Source organism: Suncus etruscus, chromosome 11 (assembly GCF_024139225.1).
Source record: "Suncus etruscus isolate mSunEtr1 chromosome 11, mSunEtr1.pri.cur, whole genome shotgun sequence".
Classification (NCBI taxonomy): Eukaryota; Metazoa; Chordata; class Mammalia; order Eulipotyphla; family Soricidae; genus Suncus; species Suncus etruscus.
The window spans coordinates 55535340-55553487 of record NC_064858.1 but is presented as its reverse complement, the minus strand read 5'-3'; the positions used below and the strand labels follow the sequence as shown (position 1 = coordinate 55553487).

Here is an 18148-nt window from a genome sequence, read left to right as displayed (position 1 = left end):
AGCTAAAAAAAGGAAAAGAAGATAGTTTTCTAAGATCACATCACTCACTTAATATATACCAAATTAAAATAAAAGTAATCCTGATATCACACCTAGTATAAAAACTATATCTTATCAGTTCTCTCAGCTAACATATGATTTTCCCCATTTTACAGATGGTTAAGACCCATCTTCACTTCATTTTATTTAAGGTCATGCAAATAGAACCTGAGAGAATTTAAGAGATTACTTCAGTTGTAGCATCAGCACATCTACAATATAAATAAGCCATTATGATGAATTAGTGAGGTGTCACACAGAGGCAAAATCAGTTCAATCAAATAGTTATATTCTTGGGGGCCATGGAAATCCTGCTCTTACTCTAAAATTGATATAGTTGCCAATCAAACAAGACATTTAACAAAGGATGAGGCAGAAATACTGGGATTCTAGCTCAGTTTCTCTGTGGTCTGTGCAGATTTGTGATTTAGATCTATGTAGAAGTTTGTCTACTTAAAAGTTAAGTAGATATGTTTTTCCTCCATACATTGTGTTAAAGAATTATTCTACTACCATATTAATTTGTTATGTATGCTAAATCAATTACAATTTATTGGAGAATGATATTTGAGAAAACTGAAAGGAAGAGAGATGTAGTAGAATAATGAAACTTCCCTGTTAGTTTCTTGCTTTCCTTCGTGAGGCAGCCAAAGAAGATCCCAGCAAACATGTTTGTCTCCACAACATAAGATAGGCTGTCTCCAAACACAAAGGGTAGAGGCTGATTTCTACCATCTGTTTCCAACACAAAGAGACATACAAGTCTGCTGCTTTGCTCCCTGCTTGGTTTCCTGCTTTTGTGCATGAGACAGACAAAGAAGACGCCAGCAAACATATTCTCTTCAGGGCACATCAGAAAGTTAGGAGCTCTCCACCCATGAAGGATGGAGCCAGAAGATCATGGTGACTCTGCTTTACTCTGGCTGCAAGCATTTTCTAGCCCATGAACCTCACCACAACACATAGTAAAAACTGTAATACAAATGTGTCAGTGGGGGAACAACACAGGACAACTACATACATAATGAATGAACATGGCAGCTTTGATGACCCAAAAAGTACCAATCTCCTAGTTAGCCTCTCAGATAAGGAGTTTAGAGTAGATATATGGAGGATGTCCCTAGAACTCAAAGAAAACAAAGATGAAGCTGAACAGACCATAAAGATAGAAATCAGAAAACTCCAAATAAAATAACAGGACTAAAAAACTCAGTAGATGAAATGAAAACCTCAATGGAAAGCCTCTTCAACAGAATAACAGGAGCTGAAGACAGAATCAGTGAGCTGGAATATAAGATGCAGAACAACTCCACACAAGAGAAGAGATTGAAAAAGAACCTTAAAGAAAATGATCAGACAATGAAAAAAATACATAAAGAATGTGAACAGATGAAAAGAGAAGTTTTTGATAAATTTAACAGAAACAACATAAGAATCATTGGAGTCCCAGAAACCCAGGAAGAAAATCCCTAGGAAGAATTAACAGTGAAGGACATCATTTCAGAGAAACACCCAGAGCTGAAGATTGCATGCAACCAAATCCTGCTTGCCTGAAGAGTACCAGATAGAAGCGACCCAAAGAAAAGCACCCTAAGACACATCCTAGTCACAAGGATATCCAAATAGGGATAGAATTCTGAAAGCAATAAGATCTAAAAGAGAAATTACATTCAAAGGAGCATACTTAAGATTTACAGTAGATCTGTCACAAGAAACTCTCAAGGTCAGAAGGCAGTGGTGGGTTATAGGGACAAAACTCAATGAAATAAATGCTTCACCTCAAATACTGCACCCATCTAGACTCACTTTCAGGTCTGAAGGAAGTATAGCTTTATAGGTAAACAACAGTTAAGAAACTTTGTAGTCTTAAAATCAACCTTAAGGGGCCAGTGAGGTGGCGCTAGAGGTAAGGTGTCTGCCTTGCAAGCGCTAGCCAAGGAGGACCGCGGTTCGATCCCCCGGTGTCCTATATGGTCTCCCCAGGCCAGGGGCAATTTCTGAGTGCTTAGCCAGGAGTAACCCCTGAGCATCAAATGGGTGTGGCCCGAAAAACCAAAAAAAAAAAAAAATCAACCTTAATAGTAAAACTGAAAGGTCTACCTAAAAGACAAGAGAGACCAACAAACACACCAAACTTCTACACAAAGATGACACTAAGTCCCGTGACAATGATCTCTCTCAACATCAATGGACTAAATGCACCTGCTAAGAGAAACATGGTGACAAAATGGATTCAAATCTGTAGCTAACATACTGCTGCTTACAAGAAACACATCTGAATAGTCAGAACAATCATAGACTGAAAATCAAACACTGGAGGAAAACTTGGATGCAAGTAAACAACTCCCTTGATAAAGCTGGAGTGGCCATATTAATATTTGATGCTACAAAAATTAGGCTCCAAAAAGTTATAAGGGTTAAAGATGGTCATTTTATACTAATCAAAGAATATAACAGAAAGAAATAACACTCCTAAACACATATGCACTCGATGAGGCTCTAGCAAATATATATATAGCACTCCATTTCCAGAAAATAGGATTCACTTTCTTCTCCAATGCACTAGGTCATTCTCCAGGATAGACCACATGCTGGCCCATAGAACATATCTCCATAAAGTCAAGAAGATGTAAATTTTATGGAATACCTTCTCAGATCGCAGGGCATTGAAAGTAGAAGTAACTACAAAGGGACATAGAAGAAAAACTTGAACACCTGGAAATTAAACAGCTTAGTACTGAACAATCAGGTCAGAGATTAAATCAAAGAGGAAAGCAAAACATTCTTGGAAACAACGATGAATTAATAAATTATCGGAATTTGTGGGACACAGCAAAAGCGGTACTAAGAAGAAAATTTTCAGTTTTGCAACTACACATCAGAAAGGAAGAAGGAGGGGGTGTTCTTTACATGACTGAAATCCAACTACATTCTTATTTGTATTCAGGTGTTTAAATAAAGATATTAATTAAAAAAAGAAAGGAAGAAGGGGCCTACACAAAACGCTTAATGACCCACCTTATAAAATTAGAAATGATCAACAAAAACAACCAAAAATATGTAGGCAGAAGGAAATAAAAAAAAAACTTAGAGCAGAAATTAATGAAGTGGAATTTAAAAGAATTTTTGAAAGTTCAATGAAAACAAAGGTTGGTTCTTTGAAAACATAAACAAGATTGATAATGCACTAGTAAAACTCATAAAATGGAGAGAGAAACTTAATAAACTGGATTAGAAATGAAAAAAGGGGGCCCGGAGAGATAGCCCAGTGATGTTTGTCTTGCAAGCAGTCGATCCAGGACCAAAGTGGTTGGTTCGAATCCTGGTGTCCCATATGGTCCCCCGTGCCTGCCAGGAGCTATTTCTGAGCAGACAGCCAGGAGTAACCCCTGAGCACCACCGGGTGTGGCCCAAAAACCAAAAAAAAAAAAAAAAAAAAAAAAAAAAAAAGAAATGAAAAAAGGAAGATGATACAGATACTGCAGAGATTCAAAGGGTAATCTGAGACTACATTGAGAAACTATATTCCATGAAAAATAAGAACCTGGAAGAAATGGATAAATTCTTGGACTCATAATCTTCCATGGTTAAACTAGGATTATCTGGTATATGTAAACAAATCCATCAATACTTAGGATATTAAAAGGGTAATCAAAATTCTTCCAAAACAAAAGCCAAGGCCCAGAAGGATTCATTAACGAATTCTTTCAAAACATTCTAGAGGAATTACTACCAATCTTTTTCAGGCTCTTTCATGAAATTGAAGTATCAGGAACATGCCCAAAGAGTATTTTATGAAGCTAACTTTATCCTGATACCAAAACCCGACAGATGTTGCCCAAAAAGAATATCCCTGATGAACACAGATGCAAAAAATTCTCAAGAAAATTCTGGCAAATAGGATCCAACAAAGTGGGTTTCATTCCAGGAATGCAAGGATCATTTAACATACGTAAGTCAATCATATAGTACACCTTTCAACGAAAAGAAAAATAAAAACCATATAATCATAACAATAGATGCAGAGAAAGCATTCAATAAGGCCAAACACTGATTCTTTGTTTTAAATTAATATTTTTATTTAAACACCTTGATTACAAACATAATTGTGGTTGGGTTTCAGTCACGTAAAGTACACCTCCCTTCACCAGTGCAACATTTCCATCACCAATGTCCCAAATCTCCCTCCTCCCCAACACTGATTATTGATAAAAATTCTCAGCAAGATAAGAATGGAAGGAACTTTTCTGAATATAGTCAAGGCCATCTAACAAACCAAATGGCAAATGGAAAAAGAATAATATTATTCTTGAAGATAAACTAAAAGCTTTTCCTGTAAAATCTGGTATAAGACAAAGCTGCTCCCTCTCACCACTCCTATTCAGCATAGTGCTGGAAGTTCTTGCCATAGTGATTAGACAAGAAAATGATATTCAGGGCATTCAGATAGTAAAGGAAAACATCAAGCTCTCAGATGATATGATGACATGATACAGATGACATGATACTATATTTAGAAAACCCTAAAGACTCTACCAAAAAGCTTCTCGAAACAATACATTTAGATGGGAAAGTGGTAAGCTACAAAATTAACATGCAAAACTCAGTGGCCTTCATATACACCAATAATGATACAGAAGAGATGGACATTAAATAATAATCCCGGGGCCGGACAGATAGCACAGCAGTAAGGCATTTGCCTTAGATGTGGAAGGATGATGGTTCGAATCCCGGCATCCCATATGGTCCTCCGAGCTTGCCGGGAGCGATTTCTGAGATAGAACTAGGAGTAACTCCTGAGCACTGCCGGGTGTGGCTCCCCCCAAACCCCCCCCAAATAATCCATTCACATGTTACACAAACTCAAATACCATGAAGTCAACTTAACTAAAGAGCTGAAGGACTTATATAAAGAAAACTACAAATCTCTGCTTCAAGAAATAAAAGACGACAAAAGGAAATGGAGACAGATACTTTGTTCATGGATTGGGACAATTAACATAATTAAAATGGCAATATTCCCCAAAGCATTTTACAGATTTAATGCAATTACTCTAAAGTTATCTATAACATTTTTCAAAGAAGTGTATCAAACACTCTTGATATCATTTGAAACAATAAACATACATGAATTGCTAGAGCAACTCTTGGAAAAGGAATGTGTGGGGCATCACTTGCCCTAACTTTAAATTATATTAATAAGCTATATACTCATTAAAACAGCATGGTATTGCAATAACGACAGACCCTCAGATCAGTGGAATAGACTTGAGTATTCAGACAATGTTTCCCAGGTATACAAGCAATTAATCTTTGATAAAGGGACAAGAAATGCAAAATGGAACAAGTAAATCCTCTTCAATAAGTGGTGTTGGGACAACTGGTCAGGCATTTGCAAAAAAGTGAACTCAGACCTCCATCTAAGACCATGCACAAGGGTCAAATCCAAATGGATTAAAGACCTTGATATCAGACCCCAAACCATAAGGTATATAGAAAAACAATAGGTAAAACACTCCATTACTTTGAGACTAAAGGCACCTTCAAGGAGAAAACAGCACTGTCCAAACAAGTCGAAGCAGAGATAAACAGATGGTACTATATTAAGCTGAGAAGCTTCTGCACCTGAAAGGAAATAGTGTCTAAGATACAAAGGTCATTCACAGATTGGGAGAAACTATTCACCCAATACCCATCTGACCAGGGAATAATATCGAAGATATACAATGTAATGACAGAACTTAATTAGAAAATATCTATCCCATCAAAAAATGAGAAGAAATGCACAGGCATTTTATCAAATAAGAAATACAAATGGTCAAAAGGCACATGAAAAATGCTCCATATTACTAATCATAAGGGATATGCAAATCAAAACAACCTGGAGGTACCATCTCACAGCACAGAGACTGACACATAAAGAACAAGAACAATCAGTGCTGGTGGGGATGTGGGGAGAAATGAATACTTACTCCTGGTGGGAATGTCATCTAGTCTAGCTTTTATGGAAAACAATATGGAGATTCTTCAAAACACTGGAAATTGAGCTCCCATATGATGCAGCTATACTACTCCTAGGTATATATCCTAGGAACACATAATGCAATACAAAAATACCTTCATCACACCTACATTCATTGCAGTGCTATTTACAATAGCCAGAATCTGTAAAGAACCAAGGTGCCCTTCAACAAATAAATGCCTAAAGATACAGTGGTACATCTACAAAATGGAATATTATGCAGCCATCAGGAGAGATGAAGTCATGAAATTTTCCTATACTTGGATGGACATGGAACTATTGTGCTGAGTGATATATGTCAGAGGGAAAAAGAGACACACAGAATATTCTCACTTATCTATTGGTTTTTAAGAAAAAATAAAGACATTTATTGAAATGAGAGCTGGAAGGACTGGCTCATATTATGAACCTTACCTCAAAGAGTGGTGAGTGCAGTTAGAGAAATAACTATACTAACAAGTACCGCGAGAATTTTAATGAGTGAGTGAAGTAAAATGCCTGTCTCGAATACAGGTAGGGTGTCATGAAGGAGGGAGATGGGGGGATTGGTGATGGGAATGTTGCACTGGTGAAGGGGAGTGTTCTGTTTATGACTGAAACCCAGTTACAGTCATGTTATGGTGTTTAAATAAAGATATATAAATAAAAAAGAAAAGAGAAATTTCCGTGTTATGTTTCACCTTGCCTGAGACCCCCAAAAAGCTATAGTTGTTTTTTAATTGGTTTGTCACTTATCAGCTGCTTATTTATTTGTGGTTTTATTTCTTTCATATAATTTCAAGGCTGTTATTTTTTAATATATCTTTATTTAAATAGCTTGATTACAAATATGATAGTAGTTGGGTTTCAGTCATGCAAAGAACACCCCCCTTTACCAGTGCAACATTCCCATCACCAATATCCCAGATCTCTCTCCTCCCCACCCCACCCCCTCCTGTACTCTAGACAGGTTTCTACTTCTCTTGTTCATTCACATTGTTATGATAATTTTCAATGTAGTTATTTCTCTAACAACACTCAACACTCTTTGTGGTGAGCTTCATGTAGTGAGCTGGACCTTCCAGCCCTCCTCTCTTTTGTTTCTGAGAATTACTGCAAAAAAGTCTTTTATTTTTCTTAAAACCTATAGATGAGTGAGACTATTCTGCATTTTTCCCTCTCCCTCTGACTTATTTTACTCAGCAAAATAGATTCCATGTACATCCATGTATAGGAACAGGCAGCATTTTCGCCAGCAGTTCATGATATTTCCTTTACCATTATATCCCTGCTAACACAGTTTCTTCCCAGTATTTTTGATATGTGCCATTCTCACTGGTGTAAGATGATATCTCAATGTTATCTTGATTTGTGTTTCCCTAATGATAAGTGATAATGAATATTTTTTCATATGTTTGTTGACTATTGTTCTTTTTCAGAGGTGTTTGTGCTTTTTCTTTCCTCATTTTTAGATTTGGGGGTTAATCTTTGAGATTACTTTTATAGCTGCATATTAAATCTTGATTTGATTGTTGAGTGCAGATTTTTCCCCACTCAGTTAATTGTCTTTTAGTTTAACTCATGATTTTTCTTTTATTTTAATGGGTAATGTGTAAATTTATTTAAATTAATATCTTTAAGCACAATAATTATGAACATTTTTGTAGTTGGGTTTCAGTCATAAATAAAGTAAACCCCTATTCATCAGTGCAATATTCCCACCATGAACGCCCCTCATTTACTTACTCTCCCACTCCCTGTCTGTACTCGAGACATTAATTCTATTTCTCTCACTCCTTACCATTGTTATGGTAGTTGTCAGTAGTTATTACTGTACCTGAACTCACCACTCTTTGTGGTACCTTCATACAGTGGGCATGTCCTTCCAACTCTCATCTCTATTGTCTCTGGGTATTATTACATTAATGTCTTTTATTTTTCTTAAATCTAATGGAAGAGAGAGACTATTCTGTGTCTGTCTCTCTCCCTCTGACTTATTTCGCTCACAGTTATAGTTTCCATGTCCATCCATGTAGAGGAATATTTCATGACTTCATTTTCCTGATGGCTGCATAGTATTTTATTGCTTATATGTTCCATAGTTTCTTTAGCCACTCATCTATTATTGGGTATCTGGGTTATTACCAGATTATGGCTATTGTAAATAGAAATGAAATGAATATAGGTATGCAGTAGGCATTTTTGTACTGTGTTTTTTTTTTGTTTCTAAGGTATATTTCTAGGAGTAATTATAGCTGGATCATATGGGAGCTCAATATCCAGTATTTTAGTTTTTTAATTTTTTTGTTTTGGGGCTACACATGGTGATACTCAGGCATTACTCATGGTTTACTCATGGTTACTTGTGTGCAGAAATCAATCCTGGCTTGGAGGACCATATGGGATGCTGGATATAGAACCCAGGTCCATCTTGTTTCAGCCACATGCTAGGCAAACCCCCAACTACTGCACTATCACTCTGGCCCCTCAATTTCCAGGTTTTTGAGAAATCTCCTTATTGTTTTCATAAAGACTGGACTAGATAGCTTTACCACCAGCAGTGAATGAGAGTTTCTTTCTCTCCACATTCCCACCAGCATTTTCTTTGTGATGTGTGCAGTAATAGGGTACCTTATAGTTGTTTTGATTTGCATATCCCTTATGATTAGTGATGTGGAGCATTTTTTCATGTGACTTTTGGCCATTTATATTTCTTCTTTGAGAAATTGTCTGTTCATTTCTTCTCCCCATATTTTTTATTTACTTTTTTTCCTAAATAAAACCTTGATTTAAGCACCATGATTACAAGCATGACTGTAGTTGGGTTTCAGTCATAAAAAGAACATCCCCCTTCACCAGTGCAACATTCTCACCACCAATGCCCCCTCCCCCCCACCTTCCCAACCCCTACCTGTATTCAAGACAGGCATTCTAACTTCTCTCACTCATCAAGATTGTCATGATAGTTGTTAGTGTAGTTATTTCCCTAACTGCACTTTATGGAGTTAGATATGTTTTCTTCTTATGTGCTCTCAGTACCTTGTATATCTTAGATATTAACCCCTTATCTGATGAGTATTAGGAGAAAAGTTTCTCCCATTCTGTTGATGGCCTTTGTATCCTATTCACTATATTCTTTGAGGTACAGAAGCGTCTCAGCTCAAAATAATCCCATCTGTTTATCTCTGCTTCCACTTGTTTGGATAGTGTTGTTTTCTCCTTGAAGATGCCTTTGGTCTTAATGTCATGGAGTGTTTTACCTACATGTTATTCTATACACCTTATGGTTTCAGGTCTGATATCAAGCTCTTTAATCAAATTGGATTTGACTTTTGTCAAATCTTAGTATTTATATACAGGCTCTGTTTTTTTTTCCATTTCTCTTTTCAGAGCTAATACAATCTTGTAGTGTTTCAGCCTGGTTGACCTATCAAGGGGTGACAGGGTGGTGTTAAGACTCTCATGATTTTTTTTGTGCTATTGATGTATTTTGTCAGATTTGTCAAAAATTGTATTTAATATTTTGTTGTCCCTCATTGATTGCATATATGTTTAGTAATGTGATGTCTTCCTGTTGTACATACCTCTGAATTATTATGAAACATCCATATTTGTACCTTATAACTTTCCTAAGTCTAAAGTTCATGTCATCTGATATTAATATGGCCACTCCATTTTTAATAATTTTTTGTGACCAAAGTGAATTATGAATCTTTCAAAGTAATATTTAAAGTGCATAGTGACAATGAATCAGGGCCATTTCCACCACTTATGTTGTCTTCCCTCTACCCCTGTTCTCTAAATGCATCTCATATCTCTCTAGTTTGCCCCCAGACTGCTAGTTTAACTGGTCCCCACTGTGTATAGCTTGTTGTAGATTGGGTATCTATAGGTTTGGTGTTTAAGTCTGATCATTTTTTATTTCCACTCAATGTTCATACAACTGGTTTAACCTGGTACCATTCATTTTTACCTTTCAATTTATGAGGCAGAACAGGATGATTCAAGTTATGTGGTTCTGTTGGAAAAAAGGAAAAATAACTGGGAGGGATGTCTAGAGGTTATAAATATCAATTTAAAAAAAAACAGGGAAAAAAAGAAGAAAAACATAAATCCCCCCAAAACAAAATACAAACATAAAAACAGAACCAGCCACTACAAGAAGCACAACAGTAACAAGACAGCAACAACCAAATAATAATCACGACAGCGACAACAACAACAAACAACAAGAAGAAAAAAATTAAAGAAAAAAGAAAAAAAGAAAAAAGGAAGGAGGGCTGGTGTGGCAAGGTTTTGTGCTTTTTTCTTTTTTTCCCATAGGCACAGTAATTATTGGGGGAAATTAGAAAGGGGATTTCCTTGGCCTAAGAGATACAAGGTTTCTTTGCCCTTGAAGCATACTGTTATGGGAACAACTACAGGCTCAATACACACTCATTTTCACATCCCAAGGTCTTATTGTGGTGCCAGGAAATTTCTGCTCAGTTGTAGATGATAAAATCAGGCCTCTGTAGCTGGAGATCTTGGTATTTGCACAGGTCATAGGATGAAGTCTAGGATAAAAGTTTTTTTTTTTTTTTTTTTTTTTTTACAGTTCTAGAAGTTTCTTTCCATCATTGTTGTTTTAATCAGTCTTCTGTAACAAGTGGTCTTAGATTTTGCACAGATCCTAGGAAAAAGTCAAAGATAAACCTTTCATTATCATTCCAGAAGTCCTGCACAGTTGTCAAAGTCAGACCTCTGGAATTAGAGATCTTGGTTTTTTGTATATATCTTAGGCCAAAGCCTAAACTAGGATCTTTCTTATTGGTCCCTGGATAAGTTTTGCCTGGTCATGGTTGTCAGAGTCAGTCTTCTGTAGTTAGCGATTTTGGCTTTTGCACAGATCAAAGGATGATGTGTCTTCTGATTTCATCTTACCATTATTGATGAGATAGAACAACCTGCTCTTAGATTACATTGTTGCCATTTCCTCATTGCCAGAACTTCATATCAAAACTGGCGCAAGTTGGTGCCAGAGTGGTATTGGGAATTTCCCAGGGTGAGTTTGGTTCCTGGTGCTGTTGCTGCTTTAGTTCTATGTCTGGGATCTGGGGTTCAGGTTGGACAGTCACTATCCGATCACATGGAGTCTAAGTTGGGTCCACATGACACACGTTCAGGGTGAGAGGTGCCTTTGTATTATAAAATGTATAGGTTCTTATCCCAGGTAAATATTGTTTCTATACATAAAATTTCCTCTTTTTTGTAGTATGCCGCAAAAGGGAATGGTGCCATATTATATTGCTGGTACATTTGGGCATAAAAATGACAGGCTACACAATCTCTGTGCTCTGGTTTTGACTTGAGCTTTTATCCCAGACAAGACTTTCTAGGTTTTTGTATCAAGCTGAACCAAAACAGGTGAAGTTAAATCTATCATCTATCTCTATCTATCTATCTATCTATCTATCTATCTATCTATCTATCTATCTATCTATCTATCTATCTATCTATCTATCTATCTATCTATCTATCTATCTATCTATCTATCTATCTATCTATCTATCTATCATCTATCTATCTCTATCTCTATCTATCTATCTATCTATCTACATATAAATAGAAGTAAATAAAATAAATTTAAAAAGTTTTTAAAGAAAAAAGTGATGATACTTACCTGGCAGATACTATGATCACGAAGGTGGTTTCTCCAGGGTGAGGCTCACCCATTGCACTCCAGGTGTGCTGACCCCTGCAATTTCCCCAAATGTGGGAACTTGACTGCATAATTTGTGGTAGTGGGGGACTGTGTTCGTGCTCTCCCCTGAAAAAAAAGAAAAATAAAAAAGTGATGGAGGATGATACCTTTACATTTGGGAATAAATACACTAAGAGGTATTATTATAGAAGTATTAAACATACAAAAGAAGTATAGGCACCCCCATTATTTCTTTTGAGATATTTTTGTGGGGGGTGAAATCCAGGGCACAGTTTCATCAACACCATGGTGTGGTTGAGTTTGAGAAATGATTAGCGGTAAAGGATCGGGTAGTGTCCTTGAGCTTTGGGTTCTTTTGGAGCTGAATCCAGTAGCATTTGGGTGGGGTGAGAAGACTCACGTAGCATGAGACAGCAAGTGCTGGTTGTACTTTCTTGCTGGAACACGAGATGTGGGACTGAGAGGGTGACCTTTCACTTTGGGAGCTGGTGTTGGCTTATTGAGGCAAGAGGTCAGTCTTGGTACCTAATACATTAAGAACTGAGGGTAAAGGGGGTTAAATAAGGAGGGATATTGGATCAGGATTGGGGGATGAAGATAGAAGGATTTCTGAAGGAGGGGAGGAGGAATAATATATAAGAGGAGCTATGCATGGATTGTTTACAATTTAGGTTTGGCAATCATAGATGAGTCCACGTATACAAACTCATGCCCACATATAGATATACATTAGAGATCTATTCTTTTTTTTGTTTGTTTTTTTCGGGCCACACCCATTTGAAGCTCAGGGGTTATTCCGGGCTACGTGCTCAGAAATTGCCCCCTGGCTTGGGGGATCAAAACGTGGTCCTTTCCTTGGCTAGCGCTTGCAAGGCAGACACCTTACCTCTAGCGCCACCTCGCCAACCCCTAGAGATCTATTCTTAAGTTGTTGTTGGAGGTCTGACCCTTATAGGATGGGTCTGAGCTCTTAAAAATAATTGCATTAAGAAAAGATAAATAATTAGCTAAGGTATACATTAGGAGGGAAAGAAAGGGAACACAAAAGAGAAGAGAGAAGAGAAAATAAAAATTACTTAAAGAAATTGGGCTGATGTGTTGGAGTTGGAAGCGTTTTCAATTTCTAGGCACTTCATCAATGACAGTGGTGGGCTTTGCTAAATGAAGGGTTCAAGGTTAGATAGTGGCTGGAGCATTTTAGGATAAGCCTAATTTTCGCATCTAGAGTACTAAGCAGTGTCATAATGAAGACTATCAGAGGTGGCTATGTAGTATTATCTACCACATTTTATTTATCGAGGTTCCTGTCCTAAATAGAAACTGAAAGTGTGGACCTTATTTAACATAGATTGAATTGATGAATAGAAAGAAAGGAGAGAAGGAAAGAACAACTAAGAAAAAAAGAGAGAAAAAGGAAATGGTAATTTGCAAAAACAAATTGGATAAGTGGGACCTGTAACATAAGTCTGTGGTGCACTGTTGACTCGGTGGTCTGAATGATCATATACTTTAGGTTCTAATAGTAGACATAAACAAAACATATTGTCATAATGAGCACTATATAGTATCTAGTTGATTGATTACTGAAGCATAAACTTAAGGTGTCCCACCCGATGTTTTCAAGAACCACGGTAGACAAAGAAGCTGAAGGGTTTATTTTATACCTGATAAAACCAAGGCATTAAAACATATTGATTGTAATGACTGCAGCGGGAGTCCCTGGCTTGCAATCATATTCTGCAACCTGGTTCTGTGGATAAATACATTAGGAAATTATTATAGGCCTTTGTAGTTAGAGGTTGATTGCACAACTATTCACTCTAAACCACTGTTTCCATTGTTGCTGGTTTCTTTATGGTATAATGGATTGTCAAGGCTTTGTGTTGGCCCTCTTACACTTGATTTGAACACTTTTTGCTATATGCTTACACCTACAGTGTTTGGAGATTCTATCACCATTGTGTTTCTTCATAGAGTATTATATGTATATATGCTATATATTCTAAATAACTCAGATAAGTGCTATCTTTCTGTTTTTATCCTCTTGTTCTGACTTACTTCATTTAACATAATATTTCTAGATTCATCTACATTGCTACAAAATCCATGATTGTATTATTTCTAACTGCTGTGTAGTATTCCATTGTGTATAAGTACCACATCTTCATAACCCACTCATCTGTTTTTGGGCATCGAGGTAGGTTACAAATGTTTGCTTTTGTGCTGAGTGCTGCAATAAATAGTGGAGTGCATACATACTTTGGGATGAATGTCCTTTTGTCTTTGGGATAGATACCCAGGAGTGCGATTGCTGGGTCATATGACAGTTCAATTATGAGTTTACTGAGCACCCTCCTTACTGTTTTCTGTAGGGGTCAGACCAGGCATCATTGCCACCAGCAGTGGATGAGAGTTTATTTCTTACCACATCCCCGCCAACAGAGATAGGTCCCGTTTATTTTTGTTGTTGTTGTTGCTTGTTTGTTTGTTTTTTTTGTTGCTTTTCAGTTACACCCGGTGATGCTAGGGATTACTCCTGGCTATGCACTCAGAAATTGCTCCTGGCTTGGGGGATCATATGTGATGCTGGCGGATTGAACCTTGGTCCATCCTAGGCTAGTGTGTGCAAGGCAGACGCCTTCTGTTTGCTCCACTGTTCTGGCCCCTGCTTCCATTATTTTTGATGTGTGCCATCTTCACTGGTGTAAGTTGGTACCTCATTTTTGTTTTGATTTGGATTTCCCTAATGATGAATGATGGTGAACATATTTTCATGTGTCTATAGGATCATTTCTTGATTTTCCTTGGGAGAAGTGTCTATTCATTTTTCTCCTCATTTTCTATTCCTTTATTAGATGTTTTTGGATCTCACCTTTCTGAGTGCTCTGAATATCCTAGATACCAAACTTTATCTGATGTATTGAGTTCAATTTTTTTCCCATTCCATTATCCATCTTCTAGTTTTTTTTTTTTTTGGTTTTTCAGGCCACACCCATTTGATGCTCAAGGGTTACTCCTGGCTAAGCACTCAGAAATTCCCCAGGCTTGGGGGACCATATGGGACGCCGGGGGATTGAACCGCAGTCATGATCTTTCCTTGGCTAGCGCTTGCAAAGCAGACACCTTACCTCTAGCACCACCTCACCGCCCCCTATCTTCTAGTTTTAACCAGAATTTATTTTGACATGCAGAAACTTTTTAGTTTAATGTAGTCCCTTTTATTTAGGTTTGATGCTAAATCTCTTGCCATTGGCATTCTATCATCAACGACTTATTTGATATATAAGTCTTGAAGTGTTCTGCCTATTTTTTTCTCAATGAACTTTATATTTTCAGCTCTGATTTCAAGGTTTTAGTCCATTTTGAGTTGATTTTTGTGTAGGGTGTGAGTATGGATCAATCTTTTAATTTCTTTTTTTTTTTTTTTTTTGGTTTTGGGTCACACCCAGCGGTGCTCAGGGTTACTCCTGGCTGTCTGCTCAGAAATAGCTCCTGGCAGGCAAGGGGACCATATGGGACACCGGGATTCGAACCAACCACCTTTGGTCCTGGATCGGCTGCTTGCAAGGCAAATGCTGCTGTGCCATCTCTCCGGGCCCCAATCTTTAATTTCTTACAGGTGGTTATCCAGTTGTTCCAATACCATTTGTTAAAAAGGCTGTCTTTGTTCTATTTCAAGTTCTTGATTCCTCTGTCAAATATTAGTTGACTACATATTTGGGGAGTATATCCCAAATATTCTATTCTAATACACTGTTCTGAGATGGTCTTTGTTCCAGTACCATGCTGTTTTGATCACTATGGCTTTATAGTAAAGCTTCAGATTAGGTAAGGAGATTCCACCCAGCTTCTTTCTTTTGGCTAAACTAAATCTTTGTGGTTCCATATAAATTTTATAATTGATTGTTCTAAGTCCTTAAAAATGATGTCTGAATTTGAATAGGAATTTCATTGAATCTAAATAAAAATGAGGTAAGATAGTCATTTTTGACAATGTTGATTCTACCTACCCATGAGCATGGATGTTCTTCCATTTCCTTAGATCCTCTTAAATTTCTTCTGAAGTGTTTTGAATTTTTCATGGTACAGATCGTTCACCATTCTTTTATCAGCTTGTTTCCTAGGTACTTGATAGTTTTAGATACTATTTTAAATGGGATCGACTCCTTAATGTCTTTCTCCTCTACTTCGTTATTTGTATAGAGGAATGCTATTGTCTTTTGTGTATTGATTTTGTAGTCGAGCCACTTTGCTGTATTGATTTATTGTTTCTAGGAGTTTTTTACAGTGAACTCTTTAGGGTTTTCTATGTATATCATCATATTATCATATCATCTGCAGAAAGTGGTAGTTTGACTTTCTCTTTCCCTAATCTGGATTTCTTGGATTTCCTTCTCTTGTTTGATTGCTATTGCTAGTACGTCTAAAACTCTGTTGAATAAGAGTGGAGAAACTGGGCAGCCTTGCTTAGTTCCTGACCTTAGTGGAAATGTTTTCACAGTTTTTCACCATTAAGGATAGTGTTGGCTGTGGGCTTCTTATAGATAACTGTAACTATCTAGAGCAATGGTCTTCAAACTATGCCCACAGCCACATATTGTATTTATTCCATTATTGTTTCATCACTTCTAAATAAGATATATGCAGTGTGCATAGAAATTTGTTCATAATTTTTGTTTTTACTGTAATCTGGCCCTCCAACAGTCTGAAGGACAGTGAACTGGCCCCCTGTTTAAAAAGTTTGAGGACCCCTGATCTAGAGGAAGGTTTCATCCAACCCTATTTTGCTGAGTGTTTTCAGCACGAATGGGTGTTGGATTTTGTCAAATGCTTTCTCTGTGTTGATTGTTATGATCAAATAGTATTTACCTTTCTTCTTGTTGATGTGTATGATATTGATTGATTTGCATATGTTGAGCCATTCATTGCATCCTGGGATGAAACCCACTTGGTCATAGTGTATAATCTTTTTTGATGTAATTTTAGATTTGGTTTGCTAAGATTTTGTAAGGATTTTTGCATGTATACTTCATTAGTGAGATTGGTGCCTGTAGTTTTCTTTCTGGTGGAGTCTTTGCCATCTTTGGGGAATGAGGTGCATCATTGACCTCATAAAAGGAGTTAGAAAGGATTCCTTTCTTTTCAATGTTTTGTTAGAGGCCTGAGGATCAGCAGCTGTAATTCTTCTTGGACAGTCTGCTGTAAATCTCAAGGATGCTTTCTTTAATGTAACTTTCTTTTTGATTGCTTCTTTCAGTATTCTATCTCTATCTGGTGGGATTTGTCATTGTGACTAGGATGTGTGTCTTGGGGGTGTTAATCCTGGGGTCTCTTTTAGCTGTTACTCTTCAGGCATGCAGAATTTGGTCACATGTATTCATTAACCTCTGTAGTTTCTCTGTAATGATGTTTCTTGACTGTTGATTCTCTTGGAGATTTTCATCCGGTCTCTAAGTTTTTCTGTTGAGCTTATCAGAGACTTCTATTTTCATCTGTTTAGATTTTTTGAGTAATTTTTCATTGGTCCAATCATTTGTTTAAGGATTTTTTTCCAATCTCTTCTGCTGTATGGAGTTGTTATGCATCTCATCTTCCAGCTCATTAATCCTATTCCTCAGCTGCTGTTAACCTGGTTAGAGAGGGCTTTCCATTGAGTTTTTCAATTCATCTACTGAGTTTTTCAGACATGTTATTTGATCTGTTATTTCAGTTTGAAATTTTCTGATTTCCATCTTCATATTCTCTTGATTTTTATTAGTGTTCTGCTCAACTCACCCTATGCTTTCTTTTAGTTCTGTAAACATCCTTCATATTTCTTCTCTAAACTCCATATCTGAGAGACTGACTAGGTGGTTGGCTGTTTTTGGGTCATCATAGTTGTCATCTTCATTCTCTATGCCTGGTGTTGGTCTGTGTTGTTTCTCTATTGTCATGCATTTATTGTGGGGTTTTCTACGTGTTGTGGTGGTATTCATTGGTTAGATGATGTGTGCAGCCACAAAGTGAAGTGGAGCACTCCTCTAGCTCCACCCTTTGTGACCTGGCCGACTCACCTCCAAGGAAGAGAAGCTGCACAGGATCGTTCTTAGACTGAAGCAAGCAGAGAAAATTCCAAAGATGTCTGCTATGCTGCAGAGACAAAGCAGAACTCAGCTGGCTCCACCTTTTGTGAGCAGGTCGACTCACCTCCAAGGAAGAGAAGCCTCAGGGAAGAATGTCGCACTGGATCAGTTCTTATGCCAAAGCAAGTAGAGAAAAGTCCTGTAATTCATGGAATGTTTGATAGAATTCACTTGTAAAACCATCTGGCCCTGGACTTTTGTTCTTGACAGAGAGGACTGGTGTGCTATTGTATTGTGTAGGGTGGTTGTTGTTACAATTGGGTGTTTGGATTGTTTAACTCA

The 18148-nt window shown here is 37.2% G+C and overlaps 1 protein-coding gene and 1 non-coding gene across 2 annotated transcripts in view; both read left to right on the top strand.

Moving 5' to 3' along the window:
• The window catches only part of ANKS1B (ankyrin repeat and sterile alpha motif domain containing 1B), a 1587094-nt gene that overhangs the window by 30144 nt on the left and 1538802 nt on the right, over nt 1-18148 (top strand).
• On the top strand, nt 11695-11852 carry LOC126023092 (U1 spliceosomal RNA). Its single transcript, XR_007500304.1, has one exon. It is a non-coding gene; the product is annotated as a U1 spliceosomal RNA (small nuclear RNA).